The sequence below is a fragment of the Anser brachyrhynchus genome (assembly GCF_964034855.1).
Source record: "Anser brachyrhynchus genome assembly, chromosome: 2".
Classification (NCBI taxonomy): domain Eukaryota; kingdom Metazoa; phylum Chordata; class Aves; order Anseriformes; family Anatidae; genus Anser; species Anser brachyrhynchus.
In genome coordinates, this window is record NC_137695.1 from 93,556,415 (window position 1) to 93,564,819 (window position 8,405).

Below are 8,405 nucleotides of genomic sequence, written 5' to 3' on the forward strand. Positions count from 1 at the left end.
AACCTGTAGGTAACACTTTCCGTTTACATCTTCAATTAATTGCTTGTCGATCTCAGAATATTCTACTTCATTTTCTAAGACACAATTGTGCTAGCTAAGACCTAGGAATCGCCACCCTTTATCTTGTTCCCTGTCTCCCTACAGAGCTCACTCTAACATCCCCGTTGGAAGGAGAACGCTTTCTTACCTGGGAGGACTACTGTGCATGGCTGTCCTGTGTCTCCATTGGTCAGACTCACAGCAAAGTAAACCAAATGAGGATGAAACAGATGTACCTCTGGACGTATCATAGTATGTCTTGAAATGGGACCTGTAAGAACAAAGTGCGTTCTCAAGTGAGTCCTCTCCCATTAATTTCCTCAGTCACTGGGAAACTCTTACAGAAAATTCAGGCAAACAACTTCCCTGCACGGAAACATCATTTCCTCTGTAGAACTAAGCATTTATCCCGGGATATTCAGTTTTTCGACACGGTATAAGCCTTCCTGCTCTCACTTCCCTTGGTTTTTCTTTTCTTCCTAAAGTTCATTTCTCTGGCAAAGCAATGCAATCTGAGAATTAAGACACCCGTGAAAAACTTAAGAAACTTCCCGGTCAATAACTTTCTTCAGACAGCGTCAATGATATCACAACAACCCAGACTTACTTAACTTTTCCTTTAAAATATCTAACACAAATTCTGTATCGTTCTCATGCAGACCAATCCCCAGCTTGATCATCTAAACTGAATTTGTTGCATATTAAACAGATTTTCTTATCATTTTTATTACAGCAGATGAAAAAACGCTCACTCTAAACCTCGCTGGCTTTCCATTACGCCAGATTGACCGAGACACCCTGATTCCTTGTCTTTATTTGCTTTCTGCAGAATTCTCCTATCTCTTTTGGTTCAAGTTCAACTGGTAAAAAGCTTTTCACTGGTTAGTACACTTAGCTGGTATACATTTTTGTTTCTTAAGATAATTGTTTTCATATTTTTCAATAGAACACTGCCATGATTTATTTTGTAAGGTCTAGAAAACTGCGCCCCCCCCCCCCCAAAAAAAAAAAAAAAATCATTTGGCTGGATGGAGGAAGTTAAACACGGTTTCTCTTCTATCCATGTAGACTGTACTCAGTAAAAGTTTATGTGAAATTCTGCTGACAAATGGCAGAATCCAGCTTGACTGCTCTAGGAAGTGGAACAGACCCACAGCGGACAGGAAAATGTACTATCAGAACAATTAGGAAATAAAATCTATCGTGATCTAAGTTACTGACAAGTGTTCAATCAATTCACTTTGTTCTTATTCAGCTTGGAAGAAATGGGCACAGAAATTACTCATTTACCCTAAGTACATCTCTGTCACCTTCTTCTCACCTCCAACACGATTTTCAGATTGACCTCAGTGTAAACTGTGAGTCTATGTTAAGTGTCATGCACACAGTGTCAGGGGCGACTGTGCTCTGACCAACACTACCTGTGCTGGACAAGCTACGGAGAGCAGAAATATTTTTGGAGTGGTCCTAGGAGAACCCCAGTTGGTTTGGCTGCAGCTCTTCTTAGAACACTACGGAAAATCTATTCCTCAAAGGCTGCATCTCTATTAGATGCTGGCATGGAGCAATAATGTAGTTTTGCAATAAAACTCCAGTAATCGCATTTACTCCATCCAGTTGTAGTTTCAGGGAGGATTAGCGGTACATGAATGAATGTTCTCTGTAAAGAAACAGAAATTAAATATCTGTTTCAGGTGCAAGATCAACGTGTTGCAACCCCTAAAGGGGATATAAAAACCCAAACTAATCACCTGTTCTTCGGATAGATTTGAATCAAAGTTTGCAGGCATTTTTGTCCAATGGCTCCAAATGAATCTAGTCCAAAGCTCCTATATGCTGGAACCACATGATGAATATGGAAGGCCTTGAGCCTTAGCTGCTTTGATCTACTGATCTTCTCCAATTGGACTATATTACTTGTTACTATACCTCCAAAGGAACAGAACACAGTTTGGATAAATTCACAATCTAGAAAGAGCTCCAGCAGGAACATGGGTCCCCCTTGCTACCATCATCACAGAAGGTGCAGCAGCCACGGGGCCACTTCATTCATTCACTCACAGAGCACCAATAACAAATGCTCGCTGTTGTAATATTCATTTGTTGCAAAACTGCGTTATTGCTCCATCCCCACATCTAATAGAGATGCAGCCTTTGATGAATAGACTTTCTTTAGTGTCCTAATAAAAGTCATTGCTTATTAAGTTTAACTGCCTTTAAAAAAAATAATACTGTGAGGTCTGTACAATTGGCAGCGCAGTGGTTGACCCACATATCATCAAAGGTCTGTCTGGAACGGTACTAGCTGGTAATAGTTTTGTTTCAGATGTATTTCAGCTATGCCCATTGCTTACCACAGAAGCAGGAGAAAATGCCTATTTACCCTTCTAGATGTCCAACACTCAATTTTAATTCTTCTTGAAGTTAGGGGTCCCAACAATCCAAACCAGATGCCCAGCGTCCCAGTCTAATGCATGAGCAGAGGGGCTCTCTGAAACACCGGCATAGGCTTGGTGAGAAATACCTTGAAAGCAGCCCTGTGGAGATGGACTTGGGGGTACTGGTTGATGAGAAGCTCAACGTGAGCCAGCAATATGCGCTTGCAACCCAGAAATCCAACTGTATCCTGGGCTGCATCAAAAGCAGAGTGGGCAGCAGGGCGACGGAGGTGATTCTCCTACGCCTACCTGGGCAACCTGCTCTAAGGAACCCGCTTTGGCAGGGGGGTTGGACCCGATGATCTTTCGCGGTCCCTTCCAACCCCTTCAATTCTGTGATTCTGTGATTCTCAGCAATACCCAAAACATTGGAGTGAAGCCAGGATTGCTCTGATAGCATTCTTCATGATCCAGCACAACTGACTGCTCTCGCAAGATCAGGTTCATTTCTTCTGAACCAGTCCGTATTTTGGAGGCTCCCGTTTCCTCAGAAATCTCCAAATTCTAACAAAATACATCATTCATGCTTCTGTCAAGTACACACGGATTTCTTCTGTTTTATTGTGGACAGCCAGCTTAGGGAGACTGAATCTCTACCTCAGTAATGGTCATTACAGCCACAAGGGAAGGTGGAGCTCAGAGACACTCTCAGCTGAGGAAACAGTTTTATCACATGTGCAAGAATCACTTTTGTTGTTTCAGAGTTCGCTCACCGTCTTTGTGAAGACCTCATTTCTTCAGCTTCTCCTACGTTAGACAAGTTACTGAGTGGGAAAGCAATTAGTACTTAATGCTGTAATACATCAACTATTCCAAATCCAACAATTGTGATTTTCTCAGACATTGAGAAATAACATAAAGAAAAACAATGTAGTATGAACAGTAGTTTGCATTGCTATGGTTATTATTACCATTACCATTATTATTGTTACCATATGTAAAGAAATAAAATAAAAAAGATGATATACGTATACTGGTAAGATTTTTTTTTATTATTTTTTTAACATGTGAAAATGTACTTGTGGTGTAATGCAGTGAGATTTTCTGTTATTCTATTTGAATGGCGGTTTTTCCACCCTCAAAAATGAAAATTGTTATTGTGGAACATGTGGTCAAGAAGTGTGACCAAGAAGGCCAAGAGCATCCTGGCTTGTATCAGAAATGGAGTGGCCATCAGGACTAGGGAAGTGATTGTCCCTCTGTGCTGGGCCCTAATGAGGCTGCACCTCGAGTACTGTGTTCATCGAAGACATCGAGGTGCTGGAGCGTGTCCAGAGAAGGGCTCTGAAGCTTGTGAAGGGTTTAGAGAGCAAGTCTTGTGAGGAGCGGCTGAGGGAGCTGGGGTTGTTTAGCCCGGAGAAAAGGAGGTTCAGGGGAGACTTTATTGTGCTCTACAGTAACCTTAAAGGAGGTGCCAGAAGGGTGGGGCTCGTTCTCTTTTCCCAAGCCCCAAGTGATAAGACAAGAGCAAAAAACCTTAAGTTTTAGGAGTTAGGGAGGTTTAGGTTGGCTATTAGGAAAAATTTCTTCGCTGAAAGAATTGCTCTGGTGGGTTTACGTGGCAAGGTTTTGGTAGCAGGGGGCCATAGGGGTGGCTTCTGTGAGAAGAATCCAGAAGCTGCCCCATATTAGATAAGGGCCCCACTGCTGACCAGAGCCGAGCCAATAAGCTGTGTTGTTTGTACCTCTGTGAGAGCAGATTTAAGAAAGGGGGAAAAAATAACAAAAAAGGCTGCCTCACAGGGAGAGAGAGAGGAGTGAGAAGCAGCCCTGCAGCCCCCAAGGTCAGTGCAGGAGCAGGGCAGGAGGAGCTCCAGGCACGCAGCAGCAGTTCCCCTGCGGCCTGTGCAGAGGCCCCTGGTGGAGCAGGCTGTCCCCCTGCAGCCCATGGGTCCCACACGGAGCAGATCTCCACGCTGCAGCCCGTGGAGGAGCCCCCGGTGGAGCAGGTGGATGTGGCCTGGAGGAGGCTGCGGCCCATGGAGAGCCCCCGCAGGAGCAGGCCCCGGGCCGGAGCTGCAGCCCGTGGAGAGGAGCCCACGCAGGAGCAGGGGGTCTGGGGGGAGCTGCCGCCCACCCGTGGGGGACCCGTGCTGGAGCAGTTTGCTCCTGGGGGATGGACCCCGTGGTACGGAGCCATGTGGGAGCAGTCCTTGAAGAGCTGCTGCCTGTGGGAAGCCCATGCCGGATCAGTTTGGGAAGGACGGCATCCCGTGGGAGGGACCCCGTGTGGAGCAGGGGCAGGGAGTGACTGTGAAGGAGCGGTGGAGACGAAGCGCTAGAGACTGACCACAGCCCCCATTCCCCCGTTCCCCTGCGCTGCTCGGGGGGAGGAGGTGGAAGAGGGCAGATGGGGGGAAGGCATTTTTGCTTTCTTTCCTTTGTTTCTCACTTCTCTAGCTTGTTAGAAATAGGCACGAAATCTTACTCTCTCCCTATGCTGAGTCTGCTTTGCCCGTCACGATAATTGTTGAGCAATCTCCCCGTCCTTATCTCAACCCTTGAGCCCTTTGCATCGCATTTTCTCCCCCTTTCTCTTTGAGGAGGGGGAGTGAGAGAGCGGCCGTGGTAGAACTCGGCTGCCCACCCGATTAAAACCACCGCAGTTGCAAAGGACTGGAAAATTTTTCAGAAGAAACAAGGTGTTTATCAAGGAAATATATAGTTTCCTTTCTAAGGCTTCCTGGATAATTGGGGTTATTTCGTATTCCCAACTCGGAGGAAGAGAACTGTTGATTTCAGCTTCTTTTTTCTTACATGGAAATAAAAGGTCAACAGCTCTAAAAGTAAGGGGAACGTATCAGAATCAAGCTCTTTTTGTCTGTAATCCTTTCTTAAGGAAAAGATTTATCACACACCTTCCACAGATGTATGGCAGCAGAGAATAATTTTTGAACTAATCTAATTAAAGTCAATTTGGGTATAGTGGTATTTCTCTAATTGTTTCTGAGACTTATGCATTAGCAACAGAGAATTTTCTGTTGTCGTTGCAAGGGGCCTACTGTGATGCCCTCATAAACAGAATGGAATTATGTCACCATGGCAATTTGGGAACAGCTGCCGCTGTACAAGTTTAGCTAGGAGGGACAGAGAAGTGTGCTGGACGTGATGAAACCACGTGAGGATTTGTGGACCCCACCTTGAGGTGCATAGAGAGGGCCCATGCCCTTCTGTAAGTGTTTTTATGCTTGGCTGAGGAAAAAAATGTGGTTTTATTGTGAAGGCTTCACTTTAGTATTCTGTCGTTTGTGTAAAGTCCTTACACAAGCATGAAGTTTGGTACTTTGCTCAGTGATGGAGCTGCACAGAGTGACAGATCCAACGTATGGGTGAGGGCCTCTGCGCGTTCTCTTTTTCCTACACACGATCAACAAATAAGGGTAGACAAATCAGAGTGTGCTGTGGTCCTCCCATAGTGCTAAAGCATAAACAAGAGACTTAAAAGTACCCCGTCACATTAAAATTCAGGACAGCAGCATAGATGTCAGGAATGCAGCTTGGCATCACCTACTTCTACTTAGAGTTCAGTTTGAAGGGATGAGCAAGTAATTTTTCCTGGGTTGATGGAAATGTGTTCTCAAGTCTGTTTTCTAACACTCTTATAGATACTTCTCTGCCCATCGGTCTGTCCTGCCAACTCTGGTGTGAGTGTGAAGTTGTGGCAAGAGGGATTTCCTATTCCTATTTGACCTGGTGGACACCAACTTTCCTAGTAAATTGCTGATGTTGCTGAGGAGGCAGCAGTATCAAAGCCCTTCTTGATGAAGATACAACAAGTCTGGGGAGGCTTTGGCATTTCTGTACAATGCTGCTCCCTGACTGTGACTCAAGACTCAGATTCTGAGTGAAGCAAAGCAAGCTAGAGGAGAACTGTATGTCCTGGTAATTTTCTTTTCTTTCTTTCTTTTTTTTTTTCATTCTTCACTTGTAAGAAAATCTAAATCTTTAAGCCATTTTTTTGAAAACACAGTTTTATGGAAATGATTATGGGTGTGCTCCTTAGCCTTGTTTGGAACCTGTTTAACCTCGCTTCAGTTATAGGAGACCTAGGCTCAAATTTATGCTTACCATGATAAAGCGGTATTCTTTTGGTATTCTTTTCTTTGATGATTGCAAGTGAGGTTGAAAAGAGTTTTCAGTATGATTCTTCTTTTCCTTTGCAGGATCCAAAACTCCATATTATAGCTGATCTTCATCTCTGATCTTAGAAGCTTCACAGGCCAAAAGAGAACCGAGATGAATGCTGATGAATATTTCCAATGACCACCCGTAAGTTTTGTGAAAGAATCAGGTGCATTTCTGTAGTGGTAGAAAGGTAATAAAATAATGATGGTGCACTTGAAGGCAAGTACTGCTATAAAAATGGAGAATGCAAGGCCCTGGTTTCAGACAATCTTTAGGCTGCTTCTAGATCAACAGTTTATTTGGTTATTCCACAACCTCATCTCCACTTGCTTAGAAGTTGTGAAGATTGGAAGTACACTTAGTGTTTTTCGTCCCCTCTGTGTAAAATTATAAGAATTTTCACTGGCTATAAAAGCAGAAATGACAAAGAGACCCTCCTCTGGGTCTTCAGAATGCTCGTAAGATCACCCAGACTGGATAAGTAGAGATGCTCTAGTAGAGATGCATATAGATGCAGTAGAGATGGTGGTAGAGATGCTCTAGCATCTAGTGACACACTTTGACAGCATCTTTTCTCTGACAGCAACTTATGTCTTGGCTCTTCACATCAAGCCAGAGCAGTTTCTGTGCCTCCGGAACCTGCAGACTGACCTCTCGTGTGTACCTGTGGTGGACTGAGGGTAATGTTTGTAACACACCCAGATGCTGTATTCACTATAACTTTTAGAAAAGAGAGCAAGAAGCTAACCTGCATAGCAATTTGTTAGGTTTCTCTCTCTCTCTCTCTCTCTCTCTCTCTCTCTATCTGCATATATATTTAATTCTTTTTAATTCTTTTTTATTTAATTCTTTTTAATTCTTTTAACTCTATCTGCATATATATTTAATTAGGAAGTAATTCAGAGTGAATCCACGGTGTACTTTAGCCAGATTTACTCTGGTCCTCTGGACTAAGCATCCCCGAGGAATATTTCCAAGCTCTCTGAATGATCTGTCATTATCTCTTACACTGTAGTCTCCATTAGGAAAGGGTAAACATTCATTGCCCATGTGGAAAGGAAGCACTCAGTTAGTTGTTTCTAACCAAAATCTCTTGATTGTGTTCTATTTACAGAAACCACTTGGCTAGCCAAACTAAATCATTGAAAATGGAAGTAGTGGAACTACTTCAAAACCGTGCTTCTGCTTCTAAGCAGAACTGCAATGCAGGTGGGGACATAGCAAGAGGACGTGTTCAAGCCAGGGTGGAATTGAAAGTCACTTGTCCAAGCCACAGAAAGAAGTCAGTGATTCCCAGTATGAGACTGTTGCTTGACTGGTAACACAGCAGCTGGAACGCTTCTGATTACTGCGGATGGATTCCCACGAATCAGCCAGTGATATAAGCTACGAGAACAACCGAAGCGATTTGAAGTTACGCTTCTCCCCCTTCTGCATTCAAGCTTGTGAACGAAAGAAGGAGGAGGAGAAGAGGGGAGAAGAGAAAAGGACAAGAGGGGAGGGAAGGGGAGGGAAGGGGAGGGAATGAAGGGAAAGGGAGGGAGGGGAATTGAGGGGAGGGGAGGGGAGGGAATGGGAGGGGGAGGGAATGGGAGGGGCGGGGAGTGCTACCATAAATAAAATGGCCAAATAAATGACATTTTGTCTCTGGAGCCAAATATTTATGTTGCCATTCATTCCGCAACCTGATTTATCACTGCAATCTGCATATTGCACAGTGCCATTAAAGGTTTGGCAAGCACAGAGGTGGCTGAGTATTTTCAGAAATAACCTTCCTTAATAAGTGAATCAAGACTTTTGCTG

At 44.1% G+C, this 8,405-nt stretch overlaps 1 long non-coding RNA gene across 1 annotated transcript; it reads left to right on the forward strand.

The window, feature by feature from the left end:
* The first annotated feature begins 6,673 nt into the window (after positions 1–6,673).
* On the forward strand, positions 6,674–8,119 carry LOC308191079. Its single transcript, XR_013947688.1, has 3 exons — positions 6,674–6,746; positions 7,186–7,282; positions 7,717–8,119. It is a non-coding gene; the product is annotated as an uncharacterized lncRNA (long non-coding RNA).
* Positions 8,120–8,405: the final 286 nt, after the last annotated feature.